At 38.0% G+C, this 10,732-nt stretch overlaps 1 long non-coding RNA gene across 1 annotated transcript; it reads left to right on the top strand.

Moving 5' to 3' along the window:
- The first annotated feature begins 2,115 nt into the window (after positions 1-2,115).
- LOC149131683 (uncharacterized) lies at positions 2,116-8,593 on the top strand. Its single transcript, XR_016237657.1, has 3 exons — positions 2,116-2,579; positions 2,967-3,035; positions 4,252-8,593. It is a non-coding gene; the product is annotated as an uncharacterized LOC149131683 (long non-coding RNA).
- The last annotated feature ends 2,139 nt before the right edge of the window (positions 8,594-10,732 follow it).

Raw genomic sequence — 10,732 nt, 5'->3', positions numbered from 1 at the left:
TGTCAACTGCAATTCAAGTAATCAGCACTGGATGTTTCATTTGGCTGTGTGGTTAGGAGGTATGTTTTGGAACCAGGTAGATTTGGGTTTGATCTCACTATGTGGTAACTTGGAATGCTCCATTGAAATAGTCAATAGCTTCTGTTTCCTAGGTAACATAATGACTCATGGAGGAAGGGGGATCTGAAAGCATAGTTGCCAAACTAAGAATAAGGGCAGAAGAAAATTCAGGAAGGTATTACTTCTGCTGGCAACAAGGGGATTCTCTAGTTTGTTAAGCATGGGGCTGCATGTTATTGATGTTAGTGAGATGTAGGGACTGAATTCAGAAGATGAGCAAAGACTGGAGAGAAATTTAGCAGAGATGTTTTGTTGGATGTGTTCCATTACTATGTATGAACAACATGGTACAAATATACATGGTACAAATAAACTGCGAAATAAACTGTGTGAAAGTATTCAAATGTAGTGTACAAGAGAGATGACTATGTTGGTATGGACATTGTAATACGTATGGATTGATAACAGATGGGTAAAGTATTATCAGGATATTCAAGAGGAAGAAAACTGTGGAAGAGGAGGACCAAGTACAATATAGATGATAGAAGTGGTGAAAGCTAATCTTATATATTCAACTGTTCCTTTCAAATATCTAGCCATCGCTTGAAGTTAATTAACACCCACCACCACCACCATCTCCCAAACACTTCTGGCCTGATTATTATTATCAATATTATTATTCTGCTTTCTTTCCTTATTGAAATTCTTTTATTATCTTTAGCCTGGAAAGATTAGTGTCTAGTTTCTTTAAAGACCGATAAATTTCATGCCATTATCTATATTATAATTCATAGGTTCTCTCTCAGTCATGATGTGCATTATCTAAATCACGTCACAATTACTCCGTCAACTGCAATTCGAGTTATCAACACTGTAAGTTTTATTTGGCTATGTGGTCAAGAGGTTTGTTTTGGAACCTGATGGTTCCAGGTTCGATCCCCAGCTTGCTGCCTTTTCAATAATAATATTAATAATAATAATTATTGCTCACTTAAGCACAAGACCAAAGATTTGTGTGAGGTGGGGGTGGGGGTCTATTAATTAAATAGAAGCAAAAGGCTAGATATTTGAATGAGAGGAACAGTTGAATATATGAGATCAGCTTTCACCACTTCTATCATCTATATTGTACTTGGTCCTCCTCTTCCACAGTTTTCTTCCTCTTGAATATCCTGATAATACTTTACCCATCTGTTATCAATCCATACGTATTACAATGTCCATACCAACATAGTCATCTCTCTTGTACACTACATTTGAATACTTTCACACAGTTTATTTCGCAGTTTATTTGTACCATGTATATTTGTACCATGTTGTTCATACATAGTAATGGAACACATCCAACAAAACATCTCTGCTAAATTTCTCTCCAGTCTTTGCTCATCTTCTGAATTCAGTCCCTACATCTCACTAACATCAATAACATGCAGCCCCATGCTTAACAAACCAGAGAATCCCCTTGTTGCCAGCAGAAGTAATACCTTCCTGAGTTTTCTTCTGCCCTTATTCTTAGTTTGGCAACTATGCTTTCAGATCCCCCTTCCTCCATGAGTCATTATGTTACCTAGGTAACAGAAGCTATTGTCTATTTCAATGGAGCATTCCAAGTCACCACACAGTGAGATCAAACCCAAATCTACCTGGTTCTAAAACAAACCTCTTAACCACACAGCCAAAATGAAGCATGCAGCATTGATTACTTGAGCTGCAATTACCGATGTAATTGTCATCATCATCATCACGGAATTTGAACTCAGATCATGCAGACGAAATGCCACTAAGCATTTTGCCTGGTGTGGTAATGATTCTGTCTGCTCACCACCTTATTAACAACAACAACATTAATAATGGTTTTAAATTTTGGTTCAAGGCCTGAAATTGAGAGCAAGGGATAAAACGAAGCATCAGCTCTTAATTGGTACTTTATTTTTGTCAATCCCAGAAAGATGAAAGGCAAAATCGATCTTGGCAGAATTTCAACCCAAAATATAAAATACAGAACGAGAACATACTCATAAACAGTCTGTCTGTCTGTCTGTCTATCTGTCTCTCTGTCCGTTACGCTGTTTGTCTGTTGGTCTGTCTCTCTGAGAATCAGCAACATTCTTTTCTACTCTAGTCACAAGGCCCGAAATATTTGGGGAGGGGGGGGGGGCTAGTCGATTAGATCGACCTCACTACGCAACTTGTACTTAATTTATCGACCCCCGAAAAGATGAAAGGCAAAGTCGACCTCGGCGGAATTTGAACTCAACTCAGAATGTAAAGATTACGAAATATCACTAAGCATTTCCTCCCCGGCGTGCTAGCGTTCCTGCCAACTCGCCGCCTTGAGAGACTCAACAACATTGAAGTAGGTAATGGATCAGGGGAGATCACTCACAATTTCACTTTTTTTTTTTTTTTTCACACACCCACACTGCAGAAATGGAAGTTGTTAATTGAAAGACCGACAATCTTGCCTCGTTGAAAAAACTGATAACCTACAGAACTTTTTCAAGGATAGCAGATATGCTGTACGCACCATTTAAGATTATTTATATTCAGTTTATATTCATTCTGCCTTCCCCTTTCCACCGTATTGAAGTCTCTAGTCTGAATAATGTACATATTTTTGTGTACGCTTGCTCATACAAACATGTGTATGGGCTGTGTATATATTTGTGTAGGTATGGATGCCGAGTTAATGAGTGTGGGTGTGTTCTAGGAAATGTTGATTAAATGTATATATATATGTAAGGGACGACCGTGCGATGTACATATGTGTTTGTGTGTGAGTATTGAATGTATAAGGATGTATGTGTGTATATTGGTGTGTGTGAGAGTGGGATGTTGAATGTTAGTATTTGAGTGTGTGTGTATTCTTTTATTCTTTTACTCTTTTACTCTTTTACTTGTTTCAGTCATTTTGACTGCGGCCATGCTGGAGTACTGCATTTAGTCAAACAAATTGACCCCAGGATTTATTCTTTGTAAGCCTAGTACTTGTTCTATTTATTGGTTTCTATATATTTGTTGTGTTGTGTGTGTCTATGTATATATGTGTTTTGTTTGTTTTGTATGTGTGTGTGTGTGTGTGTGTGTCTACATTTATGAGTGTTGAGTGTGTGTATGTGTGCATGTGTGTGCGTGTGTCTGTATTATAAGTGTGTTGTGCGTGTGTACGGCTATGTATATATATATGTGTGTGTTGTGTGTGTGTGTATATGCATGTTGTGTGTGTGTGTGTCTTTATGTATATACATGTGTGTGTCTATGCATATAATGTGTGGTGTGTGTGTGGATGTCCACGTATATATATATATGTGTTACGTGTGTGTGTATATGCGTGTTGTGTGTGTGTGTGTACACAGATAACTTGAAAGTAAACAGATGCTATCGTTGTCCTTTTTGTTTAATGAATTCTTTCCAAAAACAAGATGGTGTCATTTGATACCTTTAAATACTTAATTTAGTATTTAGTGGACGTGTCTCAATGAAGTTTTCAAGGATCTTACCAATTTGGGAACCATAACAGATGCATCAGTATAAAGGATGGGGGGGGGGGAGTGTCTATGCACTTTTGAAATGTCTGCGAATGTGTGTGTATATATATATGTGTTGTGTGTGTGTGCATGTGTGTGTATGTATATATATGTTGTGTGTGTGTGTATGTGTATACATGTGTTTTGTGTGTATGTATACATGCATTGTGTGTGTGTGTGTGTGTTGTGTATGAGTATATATCTATGTATGTGTATGCATATATATATGTATGTATGTGTGTGTGTCTATGCATATGCATGTGTTGTGTGTAATTGTGTGTGTATACATGTGTTGTGTGTAATTGTGTGTGTATATATGTGTTGTGTGTGTGTGTGAATGTATGTGTGTCTGTGTCTTTGTATGTATCTCGTGTGTATATATATATTTTGTGTGTGTGTGTGTGTGTGTGTGTATATATATATTTCGTGTGTGTGTGTGTGTGAATATATGTGTGTGTCTGTGTCTTTGTATGCATCTCATGTGTGTATGTATATATATATATATATATATATATATATATATATATATATATATATATATTCTCTGTGTGTGTGTGGGTGGTGGGTGGAGCTGGTGTATTAAGGTCAGTGAAAAAGATTGTTGATAAACAAGTGCCAGTGTTTTCTGGTTATCAATTTATCTCTGTTTAATCTACATAAACAGCAGGAGTGGCCATGGCAGTACTGGCGGCAGCAGCAGCAGGAACATCAGTGACAGCAGCTGAAGTATGAGCAGCGCCGCAGTGGCGGCAGCAGTAACAGCAGTAAAAGAAGCAGCCAAATTTCCCTCATACTCTCTCTTTACTCTTTTACTCTTTTACTTGTTTCAGTCATTTGACTGCGGCCATGCTGGAGCACCGCCTTTTAGTCGACCAAATCGACCCCAGGACTTATTCTTTGGAAGCCCAGTACTTATTCTATCGGTCTCTTTTTACTGAACCGCTAAGTTACGGGGACATAAACACACCAGCATCGGTTGTCAAGCGATGTTGGGGGACAAACACAGACACACAAACACATATATATATATATACATATATACGACGGGCTTCTTTCAGTTTCCGTCTACCAAATCCACTCACAAGGCTTTGGTCGGCTCGAGTCTATAGTAGAAGACATTTGCCCAAGATGCTACGCAGTGGGACTGAACCCCAGACCATGTGGTTGGTTAGCAAGCTATTTACCACACAGCCACTCCTACGCCTATATCTATATCAGTTGCTCAACCTGCTGAAAATAGCAACCAAATCTTCCTCATGTCATACCCAACTACAGCTTGATCTACGAGAAATAGCAACCAAATCCTCCTCATCACAAATCCAACAATAACTGGGCCTGCTAGAGAAATAGCAACCAAATCTTCCTCATCTGAAACCCAACTGTAGCTTGATCTGCTAGAAATAGCAACCAAATTTCTCTCATATCACATCCAGCTGTAGCTCACCCTACTGGAAATACAAACTTAATATCCCTTATATTATGCACATAATTTGAGAGGCTGAGAATGGCAGCCAATCTCCCTCATATCACATCCAAATGCAGTTTGATCTGTTGGAAACTGCAGCTAAATTTCCTTCCTATTTCACCCAGACATCTTTTTATCATTTTACTTGTCTCACTCATTGGACTGCAGCCATGCTGGAGCACCACCTTTAAAGAGTTTAGTCAAACAAATCAACCCCAGGATTTATGTTTTTCTAAGCCTGATACTTATTCTATAAGTCTCTTTTGCTAAACCCACTAAGTTATGTGGACATAAGCAAACCAATACCCATCTCAAGTGATGATGAAGGATACTACACAAGCACAAAGACACACACACACATACATATGTACAACCTATTGGTATATCTCAGGCAACGTAATTGTGGTCTAGTACAGAGAAATAACAGGGTAATGCCATAGTAAATCCCAGAAAGTGTTATTTCTTTTTCAAATGATCAAAAGTTGGAGAGTTCGGAAGTTTGAAACGGTCTAACAGTTTTTTTTTTTGAGAGGTAGATAGACAGATAGATATTAAGGTAGATAGATAGATAGGTAGATAAATAGATAGATAGATAGATACATAGATAGATGGATGGATGGATAGATAGATGGATGGATGGATGGATGGATGGATGGATGGATGGATGGATGGATGTCAGACAGATAGATAGATAGATAGACAGACAGATAGACAGACAGACAGACAGACAGGCAGACAGATAGATAGATACTTTTAACTTCTGAACGTTTCATCCATCCATCCATCCATCTACCAACCTCTCAAATATTTATATGTTTGTATGTTTGTCCCCCCACCATCGCTTGACAGCCGATGTTGGTGTGTTTACATCCCCTGTAACTTAGTGGTTCAGCAAAAGATACCGACAGAATAAGGTTCTAAGCTTACATTTGACCGGGTAATCTGAAGGCTAAGGATGGTGGTGATGGTGGTGATGGTGATGACAATGATGACGATGATGATTATGACAAAATTGCTGCTGCTGCTGATGATGATGATGAAAACGACAATGTCTATAACAACAATGTTGTGGCTGCTGATGACGGTTGTCAAGGATGCTGATGATGACAATGACAATGATGATGACAATGTTGTTGCTGCTGCTGATGATGATGGTTGTCAAGAATGTTGCTGCTTCTGATGATGATGACAATGTCTATGACAACAATGTTGCTACTGAGGATGATGGTTGTTAAGGAGGCTGCTGCTGCTGCCACTGCCCCTGCTGCTATTCCTAATGATGACGACAACAATGACAATGTTGCTACCAATGATAATGGTTGTCAAGGATGCTGCTGCAGCTGATGATGATGATGATGATGATGATGGTGGTGGTGGTGGTGGTGGTGGTGGTGGTGGTGGTGGTGATGAGGATGATGATGATGATGATGAGGATGATGATGACAATGATGGTTGCTAACAAGGCTGATGACGATAATGAAGATGATGACGATGTCACACCAGCACATTTTCACCATCAACACCCAACCAAGGTGCTTAAGTGCTGAGAGCAATTTATTATGTATTATGATAATAACGTTTACTATGATGATGATGATGATGATGACGACGACGACAATGATGGTGGTGGTGGTGGTGGTGTTAATTAAGATGTTGGCAAACCTCTTCATGAGTTCTACCTTAGCAGAGCATTTAAAAGTAGGTCTCTGTTTGTTAGCATAGAGAAGTTTCCAAGGACAAACCAATCCTAAATTCTTTTGGCAGAACTAATTAAGACAATAACAAGTTGGAAAGTGTAAAAAAAAACAGACAATCTCAGGGTGTAAACATCAGGAGTGGCTGTGTGGTAAGTAGCTTGCTTACTAACCACATTGTTCTGGGTTCAGTCCCACTGCGTGGCACCTTGGGCAAGTGTCTTCTACTATAACCTCGGGCCGACCGAAGCCTTGTAGTGGATTTGGTAGACAGAAACTGAAAAGAAGCCCGTCGTATATATGTATATGTGTGTGTGTGTGTGTGTGTTTGTGTGCCTGTGTTTGTTCCCCACCATCGCTTGACAACCGATGCTGGTGTGTTTACGTCCCTGTAACTTAGCAGTTCGCCAAAAGAGACCAATAGAATAAGTACTAGGCTTACAAAGAATAAGTCCTGGGGTCGATTTGTTCGACTAAAGGTGGTGCTCCAGCATGGCCGCAGTCAAATGATTGAAACAAGTAAAAGAAGAGAGAGAGAGAGAGAGAAAGAAAGTCAAATGATTTAGATAGTGTAGCTAATCAAAGGACACATGTTAAATTACACCTGATAAAGGGGTCGTGTGTTGACTGTTGGTTCCCAGAATAACACCGAGTTCTTCCTTTAATAAGCGACATCAGACTAAGATATCTCTGCAAGAAAAAGAAGACAAAGAAATGAAGAATCCCCAATAAGTGTGTGCATAGTTGTGTCATTAAGAAGTTCACTTTGCAACCATGTGACTTTGGGTTCAGCATCACTGTGTGGTACCTTTAGCAAGTGTCTTCTACCATAGTTCTGGGTTGATCAAAGCCTTGTGAGTGAATTTGCTGGACAGAAACTCTGTGAAAACCCACCGAGACAAAAGACAAACTTAGTGGTTAAAAAATAAACAACATAACTGGTCAGACAACTTCAGATAATCTCCGTATATTCACACCATCGAATATAAATACATATTAAAATACTGGGGTGTTTAGCACCCAAAGCCCGAAAGTATAAAGATATACTCTCTTTACTCTTTACTCTTTTACTTGTTTCAGTCATTTGACTGCGGCCATGCTGGAGCACCGCCTTTTTAGTCGAGAGCAAATCGACCCCAGGACTTATTCTTTGGAAGCCTAGTACTTATTCTATCGATATCTTTTGCCGAACTGCTAAGTTACGGGGAAGTAAACACACCACCATCGGTTGTCAAGCGATGTTGGGGGGGGGGGGGACAAACACACACACACACACATATATATATACATATACGACGGGCTTCTTTCAGTTTCCGTCTACCAAATCCACTCACAAGGCTTTGGTCGGCCTGGGGCTATAGTAGAAGACACTTGCCCAAGTTGCCACGCAGCGGGAATGAACCCAGAACCATGTGGTTGGTAAGCAAGCTACTTACCACACAGCCACTCCTAAACATATAAAAAATGTGTGAAAACCTGTATGAAGGAAAAAATATATGAAAATAATATGAATGTATATAGTGAGGCAATTAAAAATAATACAATTAGGTTATTCTTACATTATTCTGGATTCCTTTTTCTTTTGGACTTGATGATGGATGGCAGATTCACTTTACATTTAATAGCCTAACTATATTATTTTTAATCGCCTCACTATATACTTTCATATTTTCTTCATACTCGTCTTTTTTTTACAGGTTTTCACAGGTTTTTAGAAAATCTTAAGCACTGAAGTCAATTTGTTTAACCAAAATATTACAAAGTGGTGCCCCAGCATGGCCACAGTCCATTGACTGAAACAACAAAAAGATAAAAAATAAAAGAAATAAAAGATAGATTTCATCATATTTTTATTTCCTTTGTGGTATTTCGCATGTGCTACAAGTTAAGCCAGTTGTAATGTAAACATAGTTTATAATGTAAATATTACTAAGTAGTTAATTAGTTTAGTCGTTAGCAATGAAGTATAGGTATGTATTTACTATTGGTTTCTAATTTTGGCACAAGGCCAGCAATATTTTGCAGGGAGGTTGTAAGTCAGTTACATTAACCCCAGCGCTCAACCGGTACTTATTTTATCGACCCTGAAAGGATGAAAGGCAAAGTCGACCTCAGCGGAATTTGAACTCAGAACGGGAAGACAGATGAAGTGCCACTAAGCATTTCACCCAGTATGCTAACGAATGTATCAGCTCATCTCTTAAGCATGTATTTAATATTGGTTTCAAATTTTGGCACAAGGCCAGCAATTTTGGGCGGGGAGGTTGTAAGTCAATTACATCAACCCCAGTATTTAACTGGTACTTATTTTATCAACGCCGAAATGACGAAAGGCAAAGTCGACTTCAGTGGGATTTGAACTCTGAATAAAAAGACAGGAAATGCTGTTAAGTATTTCACTTTTGCTAATGGTTCTGATAGCTCACTGCCTTAGGCATGTATTTAGTATTGGTGCAGGTATGGCTATGTAGGTGTAGGCATGGTGGTGTGGTAAGAAGTTTACTTCCCAACTAACATGGTTCTGGGTTCAGTCCCACTGCATGGTACCTTGGGCATGTGTCTTCTACTATAAACCCCAGAAAGACCAAAGCCTTGTGAGTGGATTTGGTAGACAGAAACTGAAAGAATCTCATTGTATGTGTGTGTGTGTGTGTGTGTGACTGTCTCTCACCAAAACTTAACAACCAGTGTTGGTGTGTTTATGTCCCTGTAACTCACCAGTCTGGTAAAAAAAAAAAAAACACTGATACAATAAATACCAGGGGTTGATTTGTTGAACTAAAATTCTTCAAGGCAGTGCTCCAGCATGGCCACAGTCTAATGACTGAGACAAGTAAAAAATAAAAGATAAGATAACCCCGTGTAACATGACTTTTGTCCTTGGGTAGCAACTGTTATTTATTATTCACTTACTCTTAGAAATTATGAAAACTGGTTATTATTTCCTTCAAACTTTGTTTTTGTTATATTTATTCAAACCACAGAGAATCCCTCTCGATACATGGCTATGATGCTCCCCCCCCCCCACTACCCCTGCTCATCATCAGAGATGCAGATATTGTCAATCTCTAAGGGACATGCTCAGGTGGTTAAGGTCAAGCAACTGACAAGCAAATCCGTGGTACTGAGCAGAATATTTGCTGTAGCCCATCTTTTATACCAATGCATCAAGACAATAATAATAATAATTATTATTATTATTATTATTGTTTTTTTTATTGTTTTTTTTTTTTTTTTTGATTTTTTTTGTTATAGCAATATTTCTGCTTCAGCAACTCAGCGTTGAATCTGTTTGAACTTTAATGGAAAATAGGTCAGTTTCAAAACATTGATGTCCAGTCACAAAAGTAAAGTTTGAAAAGAATAGCATTCATTTCCTTTGATTTCTAGAAAGAAACAAATAGGAAATAACTCTTACTAACCAAAGACAAAAAGTTTTATTTTGTTACACAGTTTAATGCATAAGTGGTAACTAATTAAATGTTTCCTTTATTAAGCTTCTTTTTAAAAACAAATTTTCAATGACAAACAGCTTGTTCCAGCACGAGGAAACAGATGTTGCACTTTGTATCAATATCTTCCTCTCTCTCTCTCTCTTTAAACCCCCCCATACATACACACAAACATATATATACACATTTTTACATATCTATGTCAATGTGGTGTGTGTGTGTGTGTGTATACATACATACATTTATATACATATATATATATATACACACACATACATACATACATACATACGTACATATATATATATATATATATATATATATATATATACATACACATACATATATATACACTGACATATATACAGGGTGCGGTGAATAAACTGTTGTCTAAATTACACAAAAATAAAAATAACACTGACATCTCATTTTAACAGAAATATTTACCAAAATTATATAAAAATATCTTGAAATATTAAAGAGTAAATTTATTCAATAAAATCGCCATTGGCTTCATCTACTGTCTCCAGACAA

Source organism: Octopus bimaculoides, chromosome 20, assembly GCF_046866305.1.
Source record: "Octopus bimaculoides isolate indiv1 chromosome 20, ASM4686630v1, whole genome shotgun sequence".
Lineage (NCBI taxonomy): Eukaryota > Metazoa > Mollusca > Cephalopoda > Octopoda > Octopodidae > Octopus > Octopus bimaculoides.
The sequence above is the reverse complement of the archived record's forward strand: the minus strand, read 5'-3'. Positions and strand labels throughout refer to the sequence as shown.